General features: G+C 43.8%; 1 long non-coding RNA gene across 1 annotated transcript; it reads right to left on the reverse strand.

The window, feature by feature from the left end:
• Positions 1–3,383: 3,383 nt before the first annotated feature.
• LOC123143889 (uncharacterized) lies at positions 3,384–7,389 on the reverse strand. The gene is made up of 2 exons (XR_006471118.1): positions 4,368–7,389; positions 3,384–3,642 (listed from the first exon to the last, which is right to left on the reverse strand). It is a non-coding gene; the product is annotated as an uncharacterized lncRNA (long non-coding RNA).
• Between the last annotated feature and the right edge of the window lie 1,936 nt (positions 7,390–9,325).

Consider the following 9,325-nt stretch of genomic DNA (forward strand, 5'->3'; position numbering starts at 1 on the left):
GGAGCCTCAGATTGGGATCGGGTGCTCGAGGCGGACCGGAAAATTTCTAGCTAGGGCGCAGAGGCGGTTGCGTCCGGGCACACGGGCTATCCGGCCGGCGCACATGAGCAGACCGGCGGCCCATTTGGTCATGTTAGATTGTGCGTCGTGTTTTATATCTTAGAAAAAAATATATTAACGCAAAAAGACATGCATCCGCAATGTTTCCAATTTTGTTAGATCAACTTAAGGTCCAACTAATTGCCCCGTTAGAATAGCGAGGATATGTGTCCGAATTGACTGCGTTCGAGGCGACTTCCGGCGATAGCCGACGACCGACGAAGTGGTGCCGGCTCTTCCCTCCCCGTTGATTCTCTCCCTCTTGCAATTTGATCCTTTGTGTGTCTCTCAGCTCCAACACTACTCTCCCTCCTCTGTTCCGATCCCTCATCTCATAATTGGCTTCTCTTCCTCTAGTGTTGTTTTCACTGGCTAAGGCAGGATTTCTCAAGTCCTAGTATTGACGGAGGGGGGGGGCATCGTAGGAAAAAAACTGTTAGTATTTTTGTGTATATACAAGCAAACTCATCATGTTGGGAGGCTCCTGGCCCATGCTAGCCACCCCATGCCTCTGTCACTGGTTGTTTCTCCCTATCAATCCTCTTCTCTCTTGATTGTTCTCTCAATCCCTGGCCTCGCTCTGTATCCCAAGAAGAACCACATTTGGCGCATGTGTGTTGACTACCTAGTGGTTGGGGCGCACCCCTGGTGCGCCTCTTGAGGGTGTTCCTGTGCGGTGCCAGGTAGGGGTCGCCCTTTTCATTTGATTTTATTTTTTTGCATAATGGGCAGTATATATACATGCCAACTATTGCTAAAAACGAACTGAACTATGAATTATGATCATAGGGAAAGCAAAGCAATCTAATAGTAGTGACTATAATCATTAAAACTGCGTCGCAGTTCAGCTGGAACTGCGCCTACTGCACATCCGCTGCCATGTAGCTCGTAGGGTCCTCCACTTCACAGGACGTCTTGCTCGCACGCCTCCGTGTGTGCGCACACCTCGGCCACCTTGTTGAGCTAAACGCAGGTCTTGGCGAGGAGGAACAACCGGCTTAGCCTTGTGCCGACCGCCTCCATGGACAATGCGTCGTTGCTCGCTGCTTTCCATCCTGCTACACGTATTCAGACAATGCAATGCTGTCGGCACTACCTCACTGTTCTTGGTGGCGACCCTCCTTCCATCCGCCGCTTCTTGCTGAGCTTATCACAGAATGAGGTGTAGTTGTGTAGTTGTGTTAGCATGTTGAGATCAATGTCAGAAAATCCATGTCCGTAGCTCACAATAGCATACACCTGAAAGTGAATAAATAGGGCCTTGAACATGGAATGTCGTCTATGTTTCTTTATGAAAAAATAATACGGGTACATATTGATTTCGTTCATCTGTCATTTACTTTGTAAGCATAGCACATACAAAATATGATGCTTTGCAAAACACCAATCATTGGGAAAATAGGCCATTATTAACGACATCACAAACTACATATCGGTTGCAATAGAGCAGAGTTTTTGATACATACTTCATCGAGTTGGCTTGTAGCCCTTGTCCTGAAGCTTACAATGCGGCTGATTGAAACAAATTTGAGGGTTTTAGTAGTATTAGCAAAATTCATGAACTAAGTCCTAAAGTGCATCTAAACTTGATGGATGAACTAACATTTTTCTATTGATTCAACTAATGTCCAGACATGATACCTTGAACCAATTTTTTTAATTTGTTCAATTAAATGTTCTTCCTTTAGTAATTTCTTGCAATATTTCCTACTCTATGAAAGACTAACTATGGTGAAACACCTTTTTGGTTAATTTATTCTGAATATTATATAATACTCCCTATTCTATAATGTAGTGTGTATCGATTTTTTTTTGGAAAGTCAAAGTTTGCAAACTTTGACCAAGTTTATAGAGAAAATTATTTATATGTATAATACCAAATATATAACATATGAAACTAAATCTTATGATGAACCTAATGATATATGTTTGACATTCTATATGTAATTGTTTTTCTCTACAAACTTGGTCAAAGTTTGTGAGGTTTGACTTTTCAGAACATCTATATGCATCACATTATGGAACGAAGGGAATAGTAAAAACTCAAGCTCCTCTGATACCTCACTTGCTTGCAGGAAACAACCATGTCAGTTATTGAGGATTATTCATTCTTTACCTTGAGCATGTTAAAGAGAGGGGTGCACTCTAATCTTGTCTACACACAGCAGAGTGGCTAGCTGGGTTCCTAATCTAAGCTTGGTTATGCATGTTGGGCTTCTAGAAACTTACCACTATCCAAGGTTTTAGGACGGTGAAACCACAAAAAAAGATTCAACTACTTGCCTGAATCAAATAAAACAGTGAACTGATATCTAAGCCACATAGCAAAAATCTACTTCGACAATACAACTAAACACAAACCAGACCTCCAACATCTATATCTATACCTACTAATAAAGCAAGGTGCGTTTCTTCAATTTTTCATCCATTCACTGCCGAAAATAATATTTTTTCTATCCGAGGTGGTACTAAATTCTTATGCGTTTGTTTGCTAGAAAAAGAATTTTCGTACGTGGGCCACGCGCTGTGCCCAGCGAAGCCAGCCCACTTATTTTTCTACCCACGCAGCTGGGAAAATTCTATTTTCCGCACGGGGCAATAAATAGTCGGAGTGTCGCACAAGATAACAAATAATGGGCTGGCCCATTTTTCTTTTTCTCTGTGTTTTACTTCTATTTTTATTCTCCTTTCCCTATATTTTCTCCCTTCCAAGTTTCATTTCCTTTTAGAATTTATTTCATAAATTAAAAAAATTCAAAAACCATTCAGAAATAAAAAATGTTCAGAATTCGAAAATTTTGTTGCTATTTTGAAAAATATTCGGAACATATAAAGAGTTTCCCATGTTTTAAAAAAATTATTGTTTTTCAAAATTATTTGAGATTTCTAAAAAGAAAATGGCATTTCGAAAAATACTCTAAATTCGAAAAATATTATTGTTTTAGTGATTTGAAAATAAAAAATATTGTTCATGTATAAAAGGTTCACAAATTCAAATATTTTTTATGTTTTTATAAAAAGTTGGTGTTTTCAGAAAATGTTTGTGAATTTAAAAGATGTTCCCTTTCATATTTTGTTCGTGTTTTTTCGAAAGTGTACATAATATTTTTTAAACTGTTCAGGATTTAAAAAATTGTTCATGTTTCCTAGAATATTCATAAACTTCATACCTTAAAATCCCACGATTGAAAGGATTGAAAGAAAGAGTAGACTGAATAACTCATGGACCTTTTCTCGTGTATGATGACGTAACAAAACTCTTAAATGCCCTGGATCAATGAATGTAAAAATATCGGATTGATTCCTTCACACGATGTTCTTTTTTCGTGTGCACATCAGGTTTTGCTTGTACATATAATTTTCAGTGACTTTAAATACATACAATTTTATCTCCCATTGCAACGCACGGACATATGTGCTAGTTACACTAAAGTGCGGTCACGAGTGTGAGGTCTAAACAGTCTCACATTAAAGGCCCCTGTAGTATGCCATCTTTCTTGAACATGACCTTCTCGTTAGCGTTTTCAAGTCAGCATGTGTCACCTATACACAGAAAATAAAAGATCAGGAAATCTAAGCACACATAATTAAAACTTTAGGGCAAATATTTCTAAGATAGGTTATACATGCCACACAGGTGACATAAACTATCCAGTTAAATTAATTAGGGAGCAAGTACTCTAGAAATACTATGATTCCAGCCTCTACGTCCAGGGCCGGTCCTGACATTTTGGGGGCCCAGGGCAAGACAAAAATTTGGGGGCCCCCTATATAACAATATTATTTTAATGCAACCAATTTTAATATTTACGTTCAATACTTTTTATATATTATCCTAAAAATTTCTTCGAAAATCCCGCTGGCCATCGGGGACCTAGTGGTAAGGCCATGATTCGCATGGCAAGAGATCACTAATTCTTCTATAGGCGACAAACATATGCACAAACAAAAACTCCAAACATTAAACATCCGTCTATCTTGAGAAACATCTGAATAACTCGGCTACGGAACGACTAAGCAAAGGAAAAGTACATAAATAGATACATAAGATCGAGTCTCTTAAAATAATTCTTGATACAAAGTCACTTATGATAGGTCAGTGTAAGTTTTATCCAACAATTTTAATAGATGCGTAATATTGTAAAATCATTTAGTAGTGGAAGATATGCATCATATATGTGAAGGTAAATTAGTTAATCAACTATCAGGAAAAAATATTTTACTTAATCAGCAACATAAATACTCAGGGAATAGTATGAATGATATACCTCAGACTAATTGCATTGGCGTCCGTGAGTAGGCGCTCAGCAACGGTGTGGACGTCAGGCGGGAGGCACTCGGCGATAATACTCCCAACGCCTGGAAAGTGGATAACAGACACACTCGGCGCTGCCAATTGCCATGGCCTGGCGATGTGCGTGTGAGTAATGCATGGCCGCGTCCAGCTACTCGCGGCCTGCGACTTGTGATCTGAGGTTGGGTCGGGGGAACAGAGAATAGGGTAGTGGATGAATGGATTAGGGATGCAATCTCACATCTCAAGAGTTACACCATAATTGCGTGCGTACATCAATGTGGGGCTAATCAACTTGAGCTAATTTCGTTTCGTAAAAATTACTAATTGCCTACTTGCCTTTTTCTTTGGACCTCGATAACTCCCGACCGTTCGGTCTGGGGACATCCCAGACCGAACGTGCCGTTCGGTACGATACCCCGCCCCCCACGAACGATTTCGTTCGGGAGGAGAAGTCCTCCAATGCGAACGCCTCCCCAGCCCCTAACAGCCCAGAATTGAAAACAAAAACCCCAGTAGTAAAAAATGAAGAAAAGGCCCAGATTTTTTTCCTGTGAAAAAAAATTCCCACTTTTTTGCTTTGTTAATTAAAAATATGCATCAACTTTCAAACGCAGAAATTTTCCATGGGTAAAACACAAATATTTTAACAATAACCCCAAAGATTAAAGTAAGAAATGGCAATTTTCATCACACAAACAAAAATAATTTGCCATGGCAGATTCATAACAAAAAAATTCATGGTGTTTTTAACTAAATTTACATATATTACCGTAATGATTTAGATACATTTGCCATGTTAATAAAGGTAAATTTACCATGAGAAATAAATAGTAAATCTTGCCATGGCAATAAAACTTAAATATTGGCATGGGAATTTAGGTAAATTTGCCATGGCAAATAAATAGTAAAACTTGCCATGGCAATAAAAGTTAAATAGTGCCATGGGGATTTAGGTAAATTTTCTATGTTAATAAAGTTAAATTTGCCATGGCAAATAAATTGTAGAACTTGCCATGGCAATAAAATTTAAATATTGCCATTGGGATTTAATTAAATTTGCCATGTTAATAAAGGTAAATTTTCCATGACAACTAAATAGTAAAACTTACCATGACAATAAAATTTAAATGTTTCCATAGGGATTTAGGCAAATTTGCCATGTTAATAAAAGTAAATTTTCCATGGCAAATAAATAGTAAAACTTGCCTTGGCAATAAAATTTAAATGTTGAATTTTGGCATGGCAAATAAATAGTAAAAACTTGCCATGACAATAAAATTTAAAATATTGCCATGGGGATTTAGGTAAATTTGCCATGAAAACAAAAGGTAGAATTGCCATAACAAAATCAAAGGCAAAATTGCCATGGATATAAAGTAAAATTTGATGAAAAAACAAACAAAAAATGAATTTTCATCCAGTTTTGGATAGTAAACTAAAGTTGCCATATAATGTGTTTATGGCATGGCAAAAAAGTTATAGTGCCGACATGGCAAAAGCTATAATAGAGACATGGCAAATAACTGAAAAACAAATTGGCATTGCACAAACAGTGCTAAACTTTTTTGCAATGGCAAAAAGCTTAGCAAATTTTCCATGGTAAAATAAGGTGGCATGGCAAAAGTAGTAGTGGTGACACTAAAACAAACATGAATTTGCTTATGAACCAAAACAAAAATTGCCATGTCCAGAAAATGTCGTGTTGCCCACACTAAAACTACCACCTCACCCCTCCAATATTTGCCAACCCCGTCCATAAAGAAAATGCCATCTAAGTAAGAAAGCTGCCATGGTGTAACTACCATGATGTTCTGTGTGCTTGTCAAGGCACTGCATGTGAGATGATCTTCAAAGATATATGCCCTCACTACTCTAAGACTGAAAAAAGCTGCTCTTCCGTGAACTTAAATTGCCATGATACATAAAAACCATGAAGGGATTCATCTTCCACAGCTTGCACACAAAGTGAACATAAAAAATGGCCATGTGAAAATGAACTATCTTGACTGCATACTGAAATTTCAACTATCTAAATTGCCATCGTCCACACTAAAATTGCCATGTAGAATCTCACACATTTGCATCATATATATATCCGTGCATCATTCAGTGAGGAGGCTAGCAAAATCAATGAAACATGAAATGTATACTGTTACTTAATTAACCAATAACTCGATCAGCAGGGCAAAAAGTCAGCCTTGAAGACAAAGAAAATGCACAGAATTCAGAGGTTGCGCAAGCCCTCACCTCCGGCTTGTGGCCGGAGCCATTGTGGCGCCCCTGCCTGCCGTAGATAAGGACGGTGCCTCCGCCTACCTCTCTGGCAAATTCATGGGAGGCAGGCCGTCGCTCCCCCTAGGAGCAGCACCTCTACCGCGACTCCTCCCAGCAGCGGGATCCAGTGGAGGGCGAGACCCCTCTCGCCGGCGTGGTGGCGGTTCTTGTCAACGGCGCATCTCCTCGAGGGAGCTCAGCCCTGCCTGCGACCTGCCAGCACAGGATAGGATGGGAGGCCGCGACGCGGAAGCTGGAGCGGCTTCCACCACCGCTCGACGTCCTCCATAGCCGCTGGCTCCCCTCCAACATGGGCCGCCGTCCTTAAGGCTCGAGGCGACGGGGGCAGCCACGACGCGGGGCCGGGGTGGCCCCTGATGCTCCTGCTTGCGGGGCCGATGCGGGCGGACGGAGCAACACCATGGGCAGCGCCACGGGGGCAGCCGCGACGCGGGGTGCCCATCTATGCGTGGCCGGCCGGCCCCTGGTGTTCCTGCTAGCGCGGCCGATACGGGCGGAGAACCTCCATGTGTGCCGCGACGCAGGGCAGCTACGGCAGGGCGCAGCGCCCTTGTTCCCAGATCCACGGCCGCCTGCTGCCTGGCCTCGCCGCCGGCAACGACGCCATGAGTGGTGGGGGAGGAAGAGGGAGAGGGAGAGAGAGTGGTGGGGCGGATGGATAAGAGACGAGGGGGTGGATGCGTTCGCGACGAGGGATAGTTTCTCCGAACGAAAAGAACAATGACGTGGACAACCTCGCTGTTCTAAGATTCGTACTGAAAATCTGACGGCGAAGGAGGCGTTCGGACTGAGACTGAAAAATGCCATACGTTCGGAAGTTATTGATTCCGTTTTCTTTTATGTACTTGCCTAGGTTGCTACTCCTTCTGTTCCGAATTACTTGTCGCGTGTATAGATGTATTTAAATGTATTTTAGTTATAGATACATCCATTTCAGCGATGAGTAATTTGAAACGGAGGGAGTACCTTTGTCGTTTATTAGCGCTAATTTCTTTTCGGGAGATGATAGGGAGGGGGCCCTTGGATCTCAGGGGCCCGGGGCGGCCCTGTCTACGTCATATCATGTTTGGTCCTGCTGGGAGTAGGTGCAACTCTGCCGCCTCTACAGAAAATCAATAATACTACCCTTAAATATGATGATACTCGATTATAAATAAGAAATAAGGAGACATGAGAGGCCAGTTGATCGAGTTGCAAGTACACACGGGCGTGAAAGATGGAATACAAATTTGCCTGTTTTTAATAAGGATGCAGTTTATTACTGTACCTTGACCCTATGCTGAAATTCATAGCTAGTTGAGCAGAATATTTTCATGACTTCAGTACTATTAAAAATCAAGGTATCTTATTTACAGAGCAATGATGTTTACCTTCATCATGTGCTTTCTCAACCTCTCGCACCCCACCTTTCCCTCGCGTCGTCCACCTCCCAGGGCGACTCGGGTGGCGGCGAGATCTACTCCGCCAGGTCCCTCTCGTACCTCCTCTTCCCCCTCGCCGCCGCCCTATGGACTCGGCTGGGCTAAGCCCATGCAGATCCGGCGGCGGCAGGGCCCCTGGCACCCTGTTGTGGCCTGTCCTCGGGCGGGAGGCTCGAGTGATGGGTGGACGGCGCGGCGCTCCTCCGCCCGCGTCGCTAGGCCCGGTGGTGGTGGGAGGACGGCGGTGGTCATGGCTGTGCGCCCATGTCACTGCAACCCTCTTTGGGATCCTACCCAGATCCATGGAGGAGGCGTGGTGGCCGCGGCGCGGGCGCACGCGCGCAGATGGTGTCCAATCTGGCAGCAGGATCAACCATGATGCTGGCGGCGGCTACCTCCGGTGGTCGGGTGTCCTTCACATTGATCTTGTCCGGTGGGCGGCGTGGCGGCGCCTCCAGTCAGATCTGATCTGGCCGGTGCATCCGGCGGTGGTGGCCATCTCCTCCGTCAGAGGTGGTCGGCCTGAGGCTGGATGGTCAGATCTCGAGACCCGTCATCTAGTTTCGGCTGCGAGTCGGGATGACATAGTTGCCGGTGAAAACCAAGCCGATGGCAGGCGATGGCGGCGTTATGCGTCGTTACCTGGATGAAGGCATTGTCGTGCAACGACTGTCGACCCACTCATACCGCTCCAGGGGAAACCCTAGGATCTGGTGTTCTAGATCGGACGATGGCGGTACTGCGGTGTCGTTTCTCTCTTGGGAGTATCGTTTGTTGGAGTAGCCTGGAAGACAGAGGCAGGAGGTGGAGCGGCTTCGTCTTGCATGGAACTTCGGTGAAGATGTCAAGTCATGCCTGGCCGATAGGTGCTACGCTGTGTCATGCCTGGTCGACAGGTGTTACGCACGACAGATCTTCCAGAATCTTCGCGTCTGGATGGACGAGCGCGGGGCGGTGGTGCCGTTGGGCGCCATGGTGGCGTCGACGGATGGACGAACTGACAAGGATGATGCGGATCTCTCTCCTGAAGATGGGTCAGCGGTCCGATGATGACAGTGGCGTCTAAAACATGTGCATGTGTGGTGTACACTTTAGGTCTGCTGCACCAGCTGTTCGTTCCGATACGTTATGTGAATGGATCGGCGACGACACCGGTTGAGATATGGGGAGGGAGAGCACTCCACATAATCAAGTTTTGTAGATGTGAGTGATG

The sequence above is a fragment of the Triticum aestivum genome, chromosome 6D (assembly GCF_018294505.1).
Source record: "Triticum aestivum cultivar Chinese Spring chromosome 6D, IWGSC CS RefSeq v2.1, whole genome shotgun sequence".
Lineage (NCBI taxonomy): Eukaryota > Viridiplantae > Streptophyta > Magnoliopsida > Poales > Poaceae > Triticum > Triticum aestivum.